The 19,370-nt window shown below is 39.3% G+C and overlaps 1 protein-coding gene across 1 annotated transcript in view; it reads left to right on the top strand.

The window, feature by feature from the left end:
- Positions 1 to 5,247: 5,247 nt before the first annotated feature.
- Positions 5,248 to 19,370, top strand: part of LOC117472268 (protein NLRC3-like) — a 35,291-nt gene continuing 21,168 nt past the window's right edge. Inside the window, exon 1 of the mRNA XM_034117441.1 lies at positions 5,248 to 5,380. The gene's annotated coding sequence lies outside the window, so the exon portion shown is untranslated. The remainder of the gene's footprint in view (positions 5,381 to 19,370) is intronic.

Genomic DNA, 19,370 nt, shown 5'->3' with positions numbered 1-19,370 from the left:
CTTAAAAATATGAGAAGACTGATCAATACCTCCATAACTTCAGTGTGGTTAGCTATGAATCTTCCAAAACTTCCAAACACCTTATCCTGGACATAGTTTCTACAGCATAAACTGTGCAACAGTACAGTAGGCCCACACAAACTGCAGAACACCGGGGCTTTGGGAACACTGATTTAATTCCCATTTAACCTGTTAAGGGGCTTTTTTCCCCCATTTTTTTCTCCACATATTCTAGAAATATAAGTATCATCACTGAGCGATCAGAACTCGCGACAGGGGAAGCAAATACAGACATCACACGACGTAGCTTTAGGTAGCAAAACACGGAGATATGCTCACCTTTTGCAGAATAACAATTCTGATCAAAAACGAGAAAAACGCAGCTGAAGGTTAATCCATAGGTTAATCCAATGTGTCTGTCACTTTGAAAAATGATTGATGATCCATAATTCCATTTTTATGTCAAAAATTGAGTTTTCATTAGCTGCTAATGGTAGCTTCCAGAGTGTATGACAGCTTCCTGTTTTGTCTCCTTGGATACGAGTCCAAATAACTCACAGACTGCACCGGGTGCTCACGTAGGAGCCCTGTGACCATCAGATTTGACGACGCTGATTGGCTGAAACTATGTTTCGGCGGCATAGTTTAAAGATAGCAACAGTTGGCTTCTGCTGCACTTGCTGCCCTCTCGTCTGGGCGCTGTGCATAGCGCCCAGACGAGAGGGAGTAATGATACACGGGCAAGGCCAGGCAGGAAACATGTGACTTATCAGTAACTTTAGACATCGTAACCAGTGGCGAGCCGTCAGGGCCCTCTAGGCCCTCTGTGAGGGCCTAAGATATTCAAAAAATATATATTTAAAAACATTAAAAAAAAATATTTTTTTTAAAAATATATATTTTTTTAATATTATTTTTGTTATATTTTTCATTAGTTTTACCGAAAAAAAACTTGATTTAATAAAATAACATTTCCAAAGAAATAAATACTTCGAATCTGCCTGTTCAGTCTCTGTTTGAATGTGAAGGGTTACATGAAAGAAGCTCGTCTGGCCCTCTCTGCGATTCACAGAGGGCCCGCTATAGAGTGGCGAAGTCACGCCCACCTACTTCCAGGTAATGGGACCTTATTTCGGAAAAATTATGCATTGAAGTCAATGGGGAGAGAAAACGTATCTTTCGATCCCGTTAGAATTGTGCCATGAATTACACATATGATGTTTGTCAATCTTAAAAAATTATTTCCATGTCAAAAAAGTCACAGTTTGTCGTAAAACTGTTGAAATATAAGACTATGAAAAATACGTAACTAGAAAGACTACAAATCCCAGAGTCGCGTAAGTGATGTCACAATTGTTTTCCTCCACCATTCAGATACCTAAGATCAGCGCAATATAGATATAATCTATCTATATGGCGCTGGCTAAGATAAGATAACTTTAACAAGATGCCTGTGTGCTTAGTACCAGGTTGTTATTATACCAGCAATGGGTCTTGCTCGTTCTTTTGCTTCCCGTCTGATGAAAGGACCAGGAGTGGCTTGATCAAGTTAGCTACCTAGCTAGTAGCTAGCATGTTAGTTAGCATTACAGCCTTGTCATTTTTATTAGCCTTAACATGAAGTAACATTAAGTAACCCAAAATGTTAAACAGTAAGAGTAGTAGTCATATTTCGTGAACCCTTTGAATAGTACTGTCACCGGTGTGATCATTCTATAATACACCATTTAAGCCCGGGGGAGAAATGCTAACGCTAACGTTAGCATCGGCGATCTTCTCTACTTCATGCTATCTGCACAAATGGTTGACATTAAACATTAAAACGACCAGGCAGTTCAGAGAGAATCAAAGGAAGGCAGGCAGGCAGCTTTGCATGACATTCTTCAGGACGTGTTTCATTGTGGTGATAGTGAGGATAGTCAATCGTTTTGTTGACAAGACAGTAGTGACGGCCATCTTGGTGACGTGTGTTGTTGACCAGAGATGTAGTTCATTGAGCGTTTCACACAAACAAATGTGTTACTTCACAGTTTTACGACCCTTTTTTTCTTTTTTTGACTTGCAAAATTATCTTTTAAATTGACAAACATCATATGTGTAATTCGTGGCACAATTCAAACGGGATCGAAAGATAATCTTTCTCTCTCCATTGACTTCAACACATAATTTTTCTCGAAATAAGGTCCCATGGAGGTCCACCGGAAGGGGAGGGACTTCGCCACTCTATAGTAACTGAACAAGAGAGTAATGTCAAATGACAGTACAATTGACCAATCATATCTTCCCTCCAAATGGGTGGGTTTTATTATCGCGGACTTTATGACAAGTTCCGCCCGCTGTGAAACTTTTCTTGTTTCCATAGCAACAACAACTTCCTGTCAACAGCGTGAACTCGCCTTCAAAATAAAAGCATGCCAAATTACACTTAAGACATACAACTGCAACGAAAGTAACAAACACAATGCAATATCATTTTCAATGTCAAAGAACACAAATTGGGTTCACAGGTGTTGTTTTGTGTGGTAGAGGGTCGCTGTCATTGATGCGTTTTGCACCCTGGGCCGTTGTTTTGATATTCCGCTGAAGTATACGCTGTGACGTAATAACTCTTTTTTTTTCTTTTTTTCGAGGGAAGGGGTGGGGGTCAGAGGGCCTAGGTATAAAGCTCACGGCTCGCCACTGATCGTAACACAATTTTAAACGAGATTTTATTGTAGATTATACATTTTACTGATACCAATTATATAATATTTACCTTGTTTATTAAAAATAAAAATAAAAATAAAAAAAATATTTTTTAAATATATATTTTTTTATTTTTTTTATTTTTAATGTGGGAAGAGGGGGGGCGGCGGCCGGCCGCCACTGCAAACGACCTATTTTGGATTCAAAACGGCGAATTTCGCCGAAAGGTGACAAGTTTGCATCCCTGAAAACCCAGTTAGATTAACATTCATTGGATTGCACACTTACTGTAGTTTGTTTGTGTGGATATGTAGCAAATTAACATTTTAAATAGCACTTAATGACTGACTGAATGGAAATGACAATAAATGAAAATGTAAAACGAAAAAAGCGATCATGAAAATGTTTCCAATAAATGAATAAAATGATTTTTGACCACTTTGTTGTTCAGATATATCACATATTTGTAACTGAATGATGCATTAATTGAAACAAAACACTGTATGAACTGAGGAGTGACTCCCGTGAGTTTCATGTGTTTTCTTCACTCCGCTGGGAAACTGCTCTCATGTCAAGAAGCAACAGATCAGTGCATGCGCTGCATCGTCCAATCAGTGAGCGATACACAGTAAGGGGGCGGGGTGAGTGTCTGAGGATTTCATCGAAGGATGGTCTGGTGGTTCCTCGATTATAGCTCCTCCGTTATCGCTCCTCGCTCCTCGCTCCTCGCTCCTCGCTCCTCCGGCAAAAATAAGGCCAGTGGGACGCTACTCAAGATGGCGCAGACAAATCAACTTCCGGTGAGACCGAGACCGAGGAGCGAGGAAATGAAAAATAAGAGAAGTGAAACGCAGCCCTTGGTGGGACTTTGTTGTTCTTCTTCTCGGGAGCAGGGAGGCACTTCTGTCAGCTAATGCATGAGTGACAGGTTCCATACTACTTCCGGGAGAAGTTTTTCAAAAATAAAACATGAGAATAACTGACATAGCAGGGAATTGTAAAAACGATTATTTCAGCCAATCAGAGGCGGAAGAAGTACTCAGATCTTGTAATTGAGTAAAAGTAGAAGAACCACAGTGTATAAATACTCTGTTAGAAGTAAAAGTCCTGCATTTGTACTTTTACTCCACTACAAGTAAATGGTGTATTATTCTGAAATGGTGGACTTTTACTGTAACAGATTATTCCTACACTCTGGGACTGGTACTTCTGATTTTACTTAAAGGGGACCTATCATGCAAAATGCACTTTTGTACGTCTTTTATACATGAATATGTGTCCCCGGTGTTCCAGGGAACTCACCAAGTGTCAGAAAACACAACCCTCTCTATTTTCCTCCATACCCAAATCTCTAAAAAAGGGGCTGCAACGGATCTGATAAAAACTGATCCAGATTTGAACACTGTCCTGACGTCAGGACAGTGGCGCTACGGCTATTGGGCCAACTCCACCAATCAGGAGGAGACAGCCACGGCCATTGCCGTTCGAAAGCGCTGGAGACGCTGTAGTACATATGCCAGGCCTGTAGATGGTGCTGTTCTCACAGAATCTGCCCTTGCAAAAACAGAGCTAAAAAATGTCAAATTGAGCAAAATGAGGCATGGCTAAAATGCATGATCTGTTTGGTATTTTGAAAAAAAAAAAGTATAAATATGCCTTATATAGGTATGGTCCTATACTATATTATTCAAATATAGCATGATAGGTCCACTTTAAGTACAATATCTGAGTACTTCTGCTTTTACTCAAGTACAAGACCTGAGTACTTCTACTTTTACTCAAATACAAGACCTGAGTACTTCTACTTTTACTCAAGAACAAGACCTGAGTACTTCTCCTTTTACTCAAGTACAAGATCTGTGTACTTCACCTCTGCTGATAAACAGAGGGAGGAGCTGCAGAGAGGGAAGTGGAAGTGATGAAGCCAGACTCCATTTTACTAGGGGTGGGCGATACCACAAAATCTGGATTCGATCCGATACCAAGTATTTCAGGGCCAGTATCGCCGATATCGATACAGATACCGATACTTTTTAAAATGAAAAGCGTCTTATGTACTTTCAAATAGGGGAGAGCTGCATGACATGATTTTTGAGCTGAAAGCATCATAAATAGACTAAATCTGAATTCATTTTCATGAATAAAGACAAGACCGTTTTTATAGACAAATAAACGTTTTACTTTTGCAAATTTAAAGTGCAAACATGAAAAATAACAATACAAAGTGGCCACAGTAGCGAACTGCCTTCTTGCACACATCACAGTTCGCTAAGTTTTCATTGCCAGTTGTAAAATAGCTCCACACAACGCTCCTCTTTCTCTCAGCCATCATGCGCGTGTGTGTGTCGCACTCGCGAGTCGCTGGCTGCTGCTGTCCAGCCCTGCTGGCTGCTGTCAGTCAGCTTGATAATCGGCGTTCAGGCAGGGAGCGCGCTGCGCGTGCGCGAGCCTCGAGGAGAGGAGGACAGCAGTGGAGAGAGAAGAAAAGAGCGCATATACTTGTGTTCGTCTGCACATAGTTGTTGATGAAATTGACGAGTAGAGGAGAGGGGGGGGGGGGAAAGTATAAAAGTATCGATCCTATTGGCTCTAGTATCGATATTTTGAAACGTAACGTAATATCGGAAGTATCGATATTTTGGGATCGATCCGCCCACCCCTACATTTTACACTTCGACAGAGCACGAGCAACAGGGTGAGTGTTGATTAAAACCAGTCTCTGCTGGGTTTTGTTGATAATTTGTGATCTTCTCGCTCCCAGGAAAGAAACTTAAAATAACGAGACTAATGGAGTCTCTGAAAAGGTTCAAATGGGTAGTTTAATTAAGTAACGTGGTTAAAGAACAAGCATGGTGAATGGAGAGACAAAGCCGGTGTTGTCTTGAGGGAGGCTGCAGCGAAGGGAAGAGAGTGAGTTATCTTTCGTCCTGCCTTTTTATCCACGTCTCGTTGTCCCCCGCTGTGCAAATAGTGGGTGGCCCCCTACTCATTTGCCGGTTCGATATCGCGAGAGCACAGATGATTTCGACATTGATATTCTCTGCCTACTTCCTTAAGCATTTTCTCCTCATTATCTCTGTCATGACTTTCTATTTAATACCTTATAAACAGCTGTAATACTTAGTTTAGAAGTCCTAGTGGTTCCGCTCCGGCACAGTTCTTATTTTACGGAAATTCCCTCTGACGTCATAGCTTCTCACGTATCTGTAAACACTACGATCAACTAGACCTTCATTTAATATTCAGCAGTAATAATATCTTAACGTCTATCGATGTAGTGTTAAAGTCCGTACGTTTGTGTGTAACACTCCAAGTCATTTTCACTTTACATTCAGAAAACGCAACATTAGTCACAAGCTAACCGGATAAAGGATTTTTCAGAATAAAAGCTTGGCATTGATTTCCTGAGAACTTCCGGGCTTTTCCACAATAAAACAGCTTTAAACTGACGATATGTTTTAGACTGAATTATGCTGTTTAACATTGATTTTAATTTCTAACAATCCCTCCTTTCACACCATTTAAGGTGTGAACACAATACTAAAAGTAATAAGTTCTTCATCTGACTGCTTTTAAACTGACGGTATGTTTTAGACTAAATCATGCCATAAAACATTGAATTTTAATTTCTAACAATCCCTCCTTTCACACCTTTTAAGGTGTGAACACAATACTGAAATCAATGAGTTCTTCATCTGAACTTTGCATAGTACATAACTCATATCAAAAACATACTATCAAAATGGAATGGTTCAAATAACCGTCATCAAAAATACAAACAATACATTGGTTGGTCTTCTGGTGTAAAAGTTTTCCCTTGTGCATAACTTTTAGTTTTAACATTCAATATCACTTTTTTAAAATAGCAGCAACTTGTGGTATTAGAACATTTCTTACTCCCTCCTTTCACAGAAACCGTTCCCATACCACATTCAGTGTTAAGGCACTTGTTTTACAAAGTATAAAAACATACTATTTAAAAATCGCATCACTAATAACAGTATAAAACATAAAAGTTAGAAACCTTTTTTGAATAGTGCAAAGTAATACCACTTTGTAGCTGGTTCTTCATTCTAATGATTTCATCATTTGAAATATATTTCATCATTTGAAATATCACATGATTTGGACATTCTTTGAACAATCTCATCATTTATCATCCATATCATTTAACATCATTTACACACTGTCTTCATTTTCATCAATATCTGTATATGGGTTGAGTCGTCTTGTTCTGCTAACAATTGAAACTGTTCCCTTATGAGAAATGTACCCTCCCCCCTTTCATACTTTTTAAAGTATGAAAGTAATATGTTCTCTAGAAAAGGCTGTGGTGATCAATCGGTATGTTAGGGTGCGGGTACATGGAATGCAACTCCAACATCTAGCACTCCCCTGGGCCCCCCTATGCTATCCTTGTACACTGTCGAGCCTAAACTCCCTCCTTTGACTGGTCTCTTAGCCCTACTGGTTTTGGGGCGTTTCGCCATGTTGATTAACTGCCCCACTGTCATTGGTACTGCATATAAAACATCACTGGCTGTACAAGTGCACAGGTCCCAGTCTAATCCTGTAGCAAGACTGCATACAAGGGTTTAGTTCCATGATACCATCAAACATCTACTCTGGGATACGGCATTTCAGACAGTCATTTCTGGGAGAAGATTTTGGTCAGTTACAACAATTGGAGAATTTCATCACTTATGGTTCCTACTTCAGTACCTTTGGGTGGTCCGTTCTAATGCAGTGATAAAGTTCCTTAAATGGTGTGAAAACCGGTGGAATATCAATAACTCATTTCACTAATTTATCTTCAATTCTAGTCTGTTTAAAGAACTATGCTAACCCCTTTAACAGTGTGTGGAACCTTGGGTGTCCGAGCATGTAACAGTTACTCCCTCCTCTATCAAGGATTTTAAAAACAGTAGTTATTTCATCCATGGTTTGTAGTTCAATTTAGGAATTTTCACTTATGGCGGATATGTTTCTACTTTAAATAACATCTCTAAATTTCAGGTCATCCCTGATTAAATGGATGACCATCAGGAGGTGGTGGCGCTTGTCTTTTAAACTCATAATTTGGTGCCGTGCGCTCCCTGTGAAGCTACAAGTAAGATTTAAAACAACTGCTGGGTGGGTTGAGTGACCCCTTCTCTCTAAACGATATGGGTTGTCAAAAATATGCATCATTGCAATGAGTGATCCAAGGCCCCGCATGTATTACTCCCAATTATATTGCTTTTTCCAAAATTAAATTTGCAATCGCTCTTTGCCCAGTGTCCTTTAAAACTCTACATCTTGGACAAACAAATGTTATTTCCACCTTAACAGTTCTCCTATGGTAATAACTATGCTACAATGGCGAAAACAATACTTTAGATTGGGATACTATATTTGGCTTGGTATTAGCTCTCCCTTTAACATTGTCCAACTAACACAGATTTGTCTGTTCTTATAGAGTGGTCACTAAAACTATCCCTTTAGCTGGAGATCAATATTGTAACACATTAGATCTCTACCAAATTCACCCATGAATAAAATCTTTTAGGGAATAATTCATTTACATGATGGAAAGATTGAAAAATATGTTCTACTCCTAAGTCCCACAACACTCACTGCTTAAAGTGTAAAGTGTGGTGAATATTTCCATCATGTCTAGCCCTTTATCTCACAGTACCCTCAGTGTGTTTTAGGATTATTTCCTCATTTTACTTTAACAGTTTCCTCTTTTTATTACTATTTTAATTTACCAATTTATTAATTCATGGCTAATAAATCTTTTTTTTTTGTCTTTACGTATTTATCAAGTCAATTCAAGTTTGTTTGTGAATAAGTGTGTTTATGTATAAACTCACTCACTCCCGTTTTCTTTTTCTCCTCCTCTTGTTGTCTCAAGCCACGACCCCCTCACATTCTGTTAGACCATGCCAACTCCTCTGGTTCCGTCTTCTCCTCAGTCCATCAGCTCTTAAATCCTTTCGCTGGTACTCTTTTCAGTGGCCCAACTGCTTTGCATTTCATCTCCTTCTTTACAGTCTCTTCGCTGTTGTATGGAGGGCGTATTCTGCTTTCATGTCCCACACTCTGCTCTTGTGCCAAATCTCGTGGCTCAGCTTGGAACTTCATGTCCTGGGTTAGGGACTGATGAGAGTATGCCTCTTTATGTCAGCATGCTGTTCTGGTTCTGGATGCCGCAGGTGGAGAAGGTTCTGGATGCAGTCTTGTCGTTGTTGGTTCAGCTCTGGTTCTCTGTCTGTTCGATGGAGGAGGAGGAGGAGGAGGAGTCTCCTGTAGTGAGGTCTTTTGTCTGATAGGGGTCGTAGCAGTCTGACAGGCAGAGAGAGAGAGAGAGTCCAGGTCTCGGGACGCATTACCTATGGAAATTCTAACACACTGAGGTAAAGTAAATCTAACCTTCTCCACTCTATCTTCTAATCATACTATCTGTTTTAAATGTTAAATGCCATCTAAACACAATTAATGTCTACTAATAAATGTACTATATCTCTAAACATTGTTTTTTCTCCCACTGTAACACATCTACTCCAAATAACTCTTTCAGGAAACCATTTTCTTCTATAAATTGAAATACTTACATGTTTCAAGCACCACATGTTTCACACACTATAAAAGGACGTCTCCATATATTCTCCAATATGTTAAATCTCACTATTACTTAGAACAATAGTAACTTTTGTGACTGGATACATCTGTGCACAGTCGCCACAATCTGTTGGGGAATTTTGTTCATAGAGTTTGTACATACAGTTGTCCTCGTGGGTTAGTACCCTGTTTCTACTGTAATAACTTTTCAATAATTTTGCTCAGGTCACCAGTCGGTTGTCCATAGTCTTAACGGGGGTGTTTCTGGTACAGACTAAAACATGGATCCAGTGTATTTGGAGATTCCCCTAAATTGTAAATTCCCATCACTTAAATATTCCGATCACTTAAACCCATCTCATCATTTGATACAAGAACTGCATATAGGGGGGGTGAATGATCTTGATTGTAACCTCCTCATCTTTGGGAACGAGTATTTCTAACTCCTCCTCTTGTTGCTCAACTGATCTTTTGGCTCTGGGGATAAGTGAAAGTCTCTGAAACACAGCTGGTGTTTTGTTAGTGATGTGGGCATTTTCTACGAGTGAACTAATGGATCCATGTCTTTCATGATATTGTACTCCCCATCCAACCAGAAAGGTGCCAAGTGTAATGAGCACAATCAACAATGCTATTCTGACTCTTATCCCTAGGGGACCCCATAATTGCTTTGGCTTTGTTCTTGACATTTTATCCATGGTTGTGTCAGTTATAAAATGTAAATGAGTACAAAAATAACGTATACGAAAATGGAAACAAAACGTTGGACTCTTTTTCAGGTGAAAAAACAAAATAGGTTTTCACTTTAGTGTACAATCTATAAAAATCTAAAGACAATTCGTCTCTTGAGCTGTTGATCTTAATCGTATTTCTATTTATTGTTTTTGTTCCAGCTCTGCCAAATCAGTCCTAGCTTCCAATAACTTTTCTGGAAGTTGCCAGTGAAGGGTGACAATGTGTGAGGTGGTGTCAATTTGCTCCTTTTTCTTTACCTTTAAACCGGAGCGCGTGGGAAGTTCTTTACAACTTGTCACGGTTCCGACCACCGGGGATCAGCCCACTGTGTTTTGGGAACTTTCACCCTCACCCAATCACCTGGCCGAACAGGAGTCTCTTCTGATGTCTCGTCTGGTATCTGTGCAGTCTTTCCTAGCCTGTGTAGACAAAAACTTGGAAAATATTACTCAGAGCTCTGACATATTCATCCACTTCTATTTGTCTAATATCTAAAACTGGACCACTCCCTCCTTGGAGGAGGCCCAAGCTTTGGTATACCTTTTGTTGTTATGCGACCTATTGTTGACAGCATGTTAGTATTTATCAACTACAACGTTACCGAAATCCATTATCTGACTAATCATGACCTTCCCTCCTTTGAGCATAAAATGCTCAATTAATATTGCAATGATTACTCTATTATGAATAGGACATGGAAAACCCATAACGTCGTAGCAAACACATATAAATCCTCTGTGTACCCACAAGGCGTACAAAGATGTTGTGTGATGTATCGTCTTCCAATGGTATAAATGCACATTGACTAAAAATCTGTCATTAGTACAAAAATATAGTTTACTTCTTGTTAGTTCAATAATGGCTTTTGTCATGGTACTATGTATCAGTGTTGCTGCGAAAAAACCACACTGGTGTTGCTAATACGTCTTAATAGCTCTAGTATTAGAGATTGGCTGACACTGTTAAACAAACAAATCATGACAGAATAATATGTCTTTAAACTAGTGGGAAATACGAACTACTCTCACAGAGGGTTGCACGCAGAAGAACATGAAGGGCTGATGTCCCTCACTTAAAAATAGATATTGCTTTATGCACTACTTTATAAGTCAACAAATTCACTTGAACATAAATAAATGAAGACTGATTCTTGAAACTGTTGTAAAAAACCCTACAACTTCTTCATCCAAGCTCAGTGTTATGTTATTTAGTTGGCAGCTCATGCCTTAAATCAGAAACTTCAGACCTATTATAAAAATGTGTTTATGAGAGAATGTAATCTGACTCCATATATACCTCAACTTAATAAATGAAGTTCCCCTTTAAACACAGCCCCGGTCTTCTGACGGGGTCTATCTATGGTGGCTGGTAAATGTTGTGCCAGTTTCTGTCACTCTGTCACTGTTCTCCCGCTAACAGTCACTCTCTAGTTCTGCTGGGTTCTTGTTGACTTCTTCACTGGTTTGAGACAAGCGATCTTATTGAAACACCTCCCTTTGTAGCCAGACTTCACCACAGCAGAATCGAGTTTCTGTTTTTTTTCTTAGCAGCTGCACATCAGGTGTAGCCTGTACTGCCCCTTGAACTGCAGTCGATTTAAACAGGAGGACTTGGTAAGGACCCTCCGTCTTGGGCAAGGACTAGGCTTTCATCTTCATCTTTTGGGCGAAAACCATTGTCTTGACCTCTCTAGCTGTGTGGGCACAATAGTTTTCTGTGTGGGGGAACAACATCACTCGTAATCTCTTTCCTTCTCATAATTACAAAAATAGTCTGCTAAATGTTCTACTATGTTTTAATCTTCTTATACTAATCTGTGGATGATTTATATTTAAATGCAATATGCTACTCACTATTGTTAAATAACATTCATGTTTGGAAATACTATTCTTCTTTGCCATCCCTGAGACCCCCTGCCTCTGTTATAGTCATGGAAACCTCCCCTGGGGTAACTTTGTGGAGGGCCGTTGTTTGATGCAATGTTCTGCGGACACTCTCTGGACCAATGTGTCAGCTGACCACATTTGAAGCATCCTTCACTTTGGGAACCTCTTTCTGTTGATTGAAAACGTCCTCCTCTGCCCCTTCGTTGTATGGGAGGGTATACCTGTGCTTGCGGCTGTACTTGGGTAGGCAGATATGCAGGTGTTTGCTGTTGAAGATACTGTGGTGCTTGTGGCTGTACTTGGGTAGGAAGATACACAGGTGCTTGCTGTTGCTGGAGTTGTGTGGGACATGCATTGGACCAATGTGACGTCTGACCACATGTGTAGCAGCCACCATTCTGGAAACGTCTTCCTCTGAAACTTCCTCCTCCGCTTTGTTGGTTCTGCATTTGATTCTCTGGTTCTTCCTGAGTTTGAACTGTTAGAGGTGTTCGCCCTGCCTTCTCTGGTTCTATGGCTATCTCTGAAAGCTTCTCCTCCCTTCTCCTTGTCTTCTTCCTACAAGCCTCAATGTCTTTCTCAGCTACCTGCATCTTCAAAAGTCTTAGTTTTAGTGCTTTCATCACTTCGTCATTTTCCCTCTGTGTTGCCTGGTATGTCATGTCTTGGTGAATGAGATGTTGTCTCCATTCTTCAATGGGTTTAATGTCTAATCCCACCTTGTCTTCCAGGCATGCCTGCACGGATTGGGGAAGGGCTTTAATGACCGCATTCTTCCACAACATCACGACAGCCGGAGAAACGTCATGTCGTTCTCCAGTGCTGTCCTCCCACACTCCTTCACATCTCTTCAAGAAGGCATGCATGTCTTCCTCCGTTCCTTTTTTCAGGCTGGTGAGGGCATGTAAACTGTATGCTGTCGGGTAGATGTGACGAATAGCAGCCCAATAGCTCGACCTGATTTTGTTGAATGAAATGTCATCTGCAGAGTTGGCGCATTTGGCCTCGAAATCTACTGCTCTTGCCTTTAGTCTTCCTTCTATCCGTCCTAGCAGTGCCCTCATGTCTCCCAAGCACAGGTCGTCTTGGACAGTGTACTTCTCCAGATCATCCACCCACTTCTGACCTCCTTTGGTGAGTGGAGGTAGCTTGGACACTAATGTTTCCATGTCCCTGTGAGTCCATGGTTGGTATTGAAATCCTCCTTCTCCAGCTGCTATCACCGGTAACATGTGGATTGTGCAGTTCTTGGGTCTTCCAGCTATAGCTACTGTTGTAGCGTCTTGAGATCCGTCTTCCTCTCTTCTTTTGAGTTCCTCCCTCAGCTGGTTAACTTCACCAGATAGCATCCTTACTTCATACTCCAAGTCTTTGACACGTGTAGCTGTGGGGAGTCCATCCAACTCCAATACTTCTCCTATAGGGGCTTGGTGAAAAGGGTTGTTCTCTGATATGTTGGAAAAAGACACTTCAGTTAGACTTGGATTCTGCTCTTGAGTTTGGATAACTGGAGCCTCTTCTGTTATTCCTGCTGTGTCTTCCTTCACTGGCCGATCTGCCGCTTTTAACACATGTATGCTGTTTGTCAATCCCTGGCTGGCATATTTCAGATGGAGCAGCAGACTTGTAACTGTCGTTTTTCTTTTTTCAGCTTTGTTCATAGCGCTTTGTTCAGGTCCATACCAAAAGGGGTGTCTGGTGTGGATCCATGCTTCTTGCTGGTCTAAGTATCTCTCATTCTCATAAGCAACTACAGCTTTTCTATGGGCTTTTGTTGGGCCAGGTTGATCATCTGCTGGAATCAATCCTCTCGTCTGCCATTGATCAAACAATTCCTGTATCTGTTTCCAGTTCTTTTGTCTGTCTGATGCATGTGTTGTGGCATCTGATCTGACATGTACCTTTGCCTTGATGTCTGCAGTTGACCCTGGCTCTGCGGGTGCTCCTAACTTAGTGTATTTTGGCGACATATTGCTTAAGTAGTTGGATATAGTTATTAAATGTATCCAAGATGAATCACTAATCTTCTGAATAGTACCTTCGCTCCTGATAGAAAATATCCTATGTCATCCGAACTTAACTTCAATACCTGGGTTTTTTTTTTTTTTTTTTTTTAAAGATTAATAAAGTAAAAATAAAAATATGCAAAAAAGTTTTTAATTTTTAATTTTTTTTAATTTTTTTAATTTTTTTAATTTTTTTTTTTAAACCTTGTACAGTGGCTTGGCTTTGAAATATGCAAATAGAAATCTCGTAAAAATCTAGCTTTACTGTGTATAGTGTATTCCAAAGTGCATGAAATTATGCTAAGTCATAAACTATGTTTTTACTTCAATTGTGTGGTGTTTAGGTATTCTACAGTCTAGGTTGAAAGACTTGTGTAAGGTTTCTTATCTTAATATCAGGAACCACCTGTGATTCTATCTATGTGTGATGAAGTACGTGTTCATCTATAATACTTGAAAGTAAACCTTAGCATAATTATAATCAATTGGTGTTGTATTTATACGTTTGTCCTTTTACCCCTATTTCTTGTGCAACAATTCTGTACAACCAGCAGAGTGTGCTGTTGTAATTTTTCAGCTTTTTTCCACCCTTTTTTAGCTCTTCTAAAAACGGACTTCTTTTTAACAAGAAGCTTATTTTCTTAATAACTACCTTTGATATGGGAAAGAAATTGACTTTATGATTAAACAGTCAAACTTAAACCAGCGAATACACTTGCAATCACAATGTTTAGGATTAATGGACAAAGCATAAAAACAGCCATCAGCACACACAATTTTTAGGATTAATCAACAAAGCATATCCCAGCCACACCACATTGCACAGTATAAGCATAAGCAGGTAAAACTCCTTTGCAAGGACTAATATTTCAAAAATCAGATTTGAGCTTTTTAGAAAATACAATAATCTTTTTCTTCAAAAACCAAACTCCAACGGTATAGATAACCTGATTCAGCAAAATGGAATATCTAATTCCAACTTTGACTCAAGAAGAATGATTTTTTTCTACACACTATGGAGGTCATGAATATTGAATTAGCCTCATGTGAGTGAAACTGAATGGATTTCAAAAAGACAACAACTGGTCCTCTGAATTTACATTTCACAGAATGGCGACTGCCATGTCATTGTTTGTCAACATGAGGTCAAAACAAGATGGCAACTGATTTCAAATGCTGACCTGCAGAACAAAGAGTTTTTTGCAAGAAGAATGGCTGTCTCTGATGCGTTGAAATCCTGGAGGTGTTGATCTCAACAAGGAGACCTCATTCCAGGCTAAACTTCAGAGCAGTATAACAGCACGACGCTCTCAATATGCTATACAATTTAAACAAGTTAATACAAAATAGTTAGAGACCATCAAAACTATTTAGCCTATGGTCGTCTGAGCAACTCTCACGCTATTATGCGACCAAATGGGAAGCCAGTCAAACACTATTAGGAGAATATCGTCTATCTAACGCACGAATGCCGCATTTCTTTCCGTAATGCACACGCAATGATTAAAGAGTATACTTCAGACTTCCACAGACTCTTATCACCAATTAAACAAGAGACCATCTCACTTATTTGGGACAATGAAACAAGACGATTCCATCTGATCTTGAGACTAAAAACGAGACGATGCCATCAACTCTCTTTAACAAGAAGATTCCATCTTTAACTTGCTAATAACGAGAAAAGATACCATCTATTTCTCTGTCAAGAAGATACCATCTGTCTTGAGAATATACAAAACGACAAGAGTCCATCTATAAGTCGTCAAACACAATATAATAAGTAGTTGGATATAGTCCTTAAATGTATCAAAGATGAATCACTAATCTACTGAATAGTACCTTCGCTCCTGATAACAAATATCCTATGTCATCCGAACTTAACTTCAATATCTGGGATTGGTTTATTTATTTTTTATTAATTTTATTTTATTTATTTTTTTTATTATTATTATTTTTTTTTTAAAAGATTATATAAATACCGGCTTAAAAGCACATTAATATATCCGGCTTGGAAAACACACACATTATAATCATGCAGTTGGTTTAAAAAACATGCAGTTGGTTAATGAATCAAAGAAAGGAAAATAGACTCACCCTGCTTGCTCTAAAACAACGCCACGTGGTTTGGTTTAAATTTATATTTAACATTAAATTAACAGCTGTTCTCAGGATGTCCTGCTCGCCGCAAAACACACAAATCTAAATGGTTCTATATAAGCTATTGGAGAATTTGATATAACTGGCTTCTCCTTACCGTTCGCATATGGGCCCTTTGTGTGTCTTTTGGTTGGCGGAATCTCCGTCGAAACTAGCGATTTCTCTCCCAGTGTTGATATCACACGTCTGGGTCACCAAATGTTGATAATTTGTGATCTTCTCGCTCCCAGGAAAGAAACTTAAAATAACGAGACTAATGGAGTCTCTGAAAAGGTTCAAATGGGTAGTTTAATTAAGTAACGTGGTTAAAGAACAAGCATGGTGAATGGAGAGACAAAGCCGGTGTTGTCTTGAGGGAGGCTGCAGCGAAGGGAAGAGAGTGAGTTATCTTTCGTCCTGCCTTTTTATCCACGTCTCGTTGTCCCCCGCTGTGCAAATAGTGGGTGGCCCCCTACTCATTTGCCGGTTCGATATCGCGAGAGCACAGATGATTTCGACATTGATATTCTCTGCCTACTTCCTTAAGCATTTTCTCCTCATTATCTCTGTCATGACTTTCTATTTAATACCTTATAAACAGCTGTAATACTTAGTTTAGAAGTCCTAGTGGTTCCGCTCCGGCACAGTTCTTATTTTACGGAAATTCCCTCTGACGTCATAGCTTCTCACGTATCTGTAAACACTACGATCAACTAGACCTTCATTTAATATTCAGCAGTAATAATATCTTAACGTCTATCGATGTAGTGTTAAAGTCCGTACGTTTGTGTGTAACACTCCAAGTCATTTTCACTTTACATTCAGAAAACGCAACATTAGTCACAAGCTAACCGGATAAAGGATTTTTCAGAATAAAAGCTTGGCATTGATTTCCTGAGAACTTCCGGGCTTTTCCACAATAAAACAGCTTTAAACTGACGATATGTTTTAGACTGAATTATGCTGTTTAACATTGATTTTAATTTCTAACAATCCCTCCTTTCACACCATTTAAGGTGTGAACACAATACTAAAAGTAATAAGTTCTTCATCTGACTGCTTTTAAACTGACGGTATGTTTTAGACTAAATCATGCCATAAAACATTGAATTTTAATTTCTAACAGTTTTTAATACATTATTATTACTCTGTACTTATACTGTAGACTTATGTCACAAAAAACATATTTTACAGACTTGATAAAAAATCAGCAACGTAGAGTCAAGTGTGACTTTTTCAAATGTATTTCACTTTTTCATTTCCTGCCTGGACCGACAATATTTTCACGGACCGGCCTTCAAAGTATGGGGGGATAAAGGGCTGTAGTGCTGATGCTCCGGCACCGTTTTTGCGTGCTCAAATCAACTGTTGTGAACGTCCTGTGTTGAAAGTAGTTTAACTGTGGAGGAGCAACGCGCATCGCGTGTGAAGTGACGACAAACACAGAATCACAGAACGGCCGGCTCGGTTCGCTGGCGGCCGGCACCGCCCTTCCTTTTTTACGTTTTGAAACGACATCATTGAAGTTGCGCTGACAGGCGACAGAGGTCCACCGTTTCCCCGCAGCGAGGCTCCACTATGGGCATAGATATGTCTCATAATTATTTGTGTGAACATAACAATTATTTGTGCGTAAATATGTGATTTGGAAATGTAAAACACAATCCACAAATGCATTTAAAAGATTTGCAAACTCACAAATAAATTTGCAAATGTAAAACGGATCTGCAAATACGCTAAATATGTTCACAAATAAAAAAAAGATCTGTGAATATTTCTTTAACATTTACAACTTTCGATCAAGCATTTGTGAATCCATTTTGTATTTGTCGACCAAAAATGCGCTTGTGGATCTCAACTCTCTGCTCGTGGATCTCAAATTTCTGCTTGTGGATCGTCTTTTTACACACACGGAATTTTGAGACAAACTTTCCTCTGGTCTCAGCTAAAATCTACTCGTGTGACTCAGTTATTTTCGGAAACCACGTGATGGCCTGCTGATGACGACATTTCCGCATGATTTCAAAGTAAGAGCATGATGGCTTGTTTAATGCTCTGTTTTTTTATTATAATGAACAGCGAAACGTTAGATGCATTCTTTATCACCATCATCATCATCATGTTATGGTGATACAGTTAGTTTGTGTTAGTTTATTGGTTCAATACAGCATATATCGAGCACTTTCGTAGGCATTGATGTTGAAGTACAGACTACGCCACTTCGGGTCCCGGGGGAGCAGCTGGCAGCGAAGCAGCCCAGAGGAAACTCTTTCTTCATTGTTTTTTGTGTATTCAGTCAAAGTTACAAAGCACTTCACATTTTATTAATCGGCCTAATTTTACCTTACCAGTGCAGTAATAAAGTAATCTGTAGAAAAGCACCGTATTTAGGTCAGCCTTCATAGTAAGGCTACATTAAATGTTATAATATTCATCGTGTCCTTTCTACTGTATATGCATATATTCCTGTCTATTGCTTTCATTTGTGTTTCATGTTATTATGTTTATACTTGTTTCCACACATTTCACAATTTGGGATGAATTAAGTATCTATCTATATATGATATCTATCTATCTACCTATCTATGATATCTATGATATCTATCTATCTATCTATCTATCTATCTATCTATCTATCTGTCTGTCTGTCTGTCTGTCTGTCTGTCTGTCTGTCTGTCTGTCTGTCTGTCTGTCTGTCTGTCTGTCTATATCTATCTATCTGTCTATCATATCTGTCTATCATATCCATCTATATATCTGTCTGTCTGTCTGTCTGTATCTATATATCTATCTATCTGTCTGTCTGTCTGTCTGTCTGTCTGTCTGTCTGTCTGTCTGTCTGTCTGTCTGTCTGTCTGTCTGTCTGTCTGTCTGTCTGTCTGTCTGTCTATCTATCTATCTATGATATCCATCTATGATATCCATCTATGATATCCATCTGTCTGTCTGTCTGTCTGTCTATATCTATCTATCTATCTATCTATCTATCTATCTATCTATCTATCTATCTATCTATCTATCTGTCTATCCATCTATGATATCCATCTATCTGTCTATCCATCTATGATATCCATCTATGATATCCATCTGTCTGTCTGTCTGTCTGTCTGTCTGTCTTGTCTGTCTGTATCTATCTATGTATATATATTAGGGCTGTCAAGTTAACGCGTTAATAACGCGTTAACGCAAAAAAAAATTAACGCCACTAATTATTTTAACGCGATTAACGCATGTGTATTTTTTGTCCTCGGCCGCCCCGTAGTTTCAGAGCGCATCGAGTTTAAAATACCATCTCCAAGCTGATGCTGACAGCCCCGCT

The sequence above is a fragment of the Trematomus bernacchii genome, unplaced genomic scaffold (assembly GCF_902827165.1).
Source record: "Trematomus bernacchii unplaced genomic scaffold, fTreBer1.1, whole genome shotgun sequence".
NCBI lineage: Eukaryota > Metazoa > Chordata > Actinopteri > Perciformes > Nototheniidae > Trematomus > Trematomus bernacchii.
The sequence above is the reverse complement of the archived record's forward strand: the minus strand, read 5'-3'. Positions and strand labels throughout refer to the sequence as shown.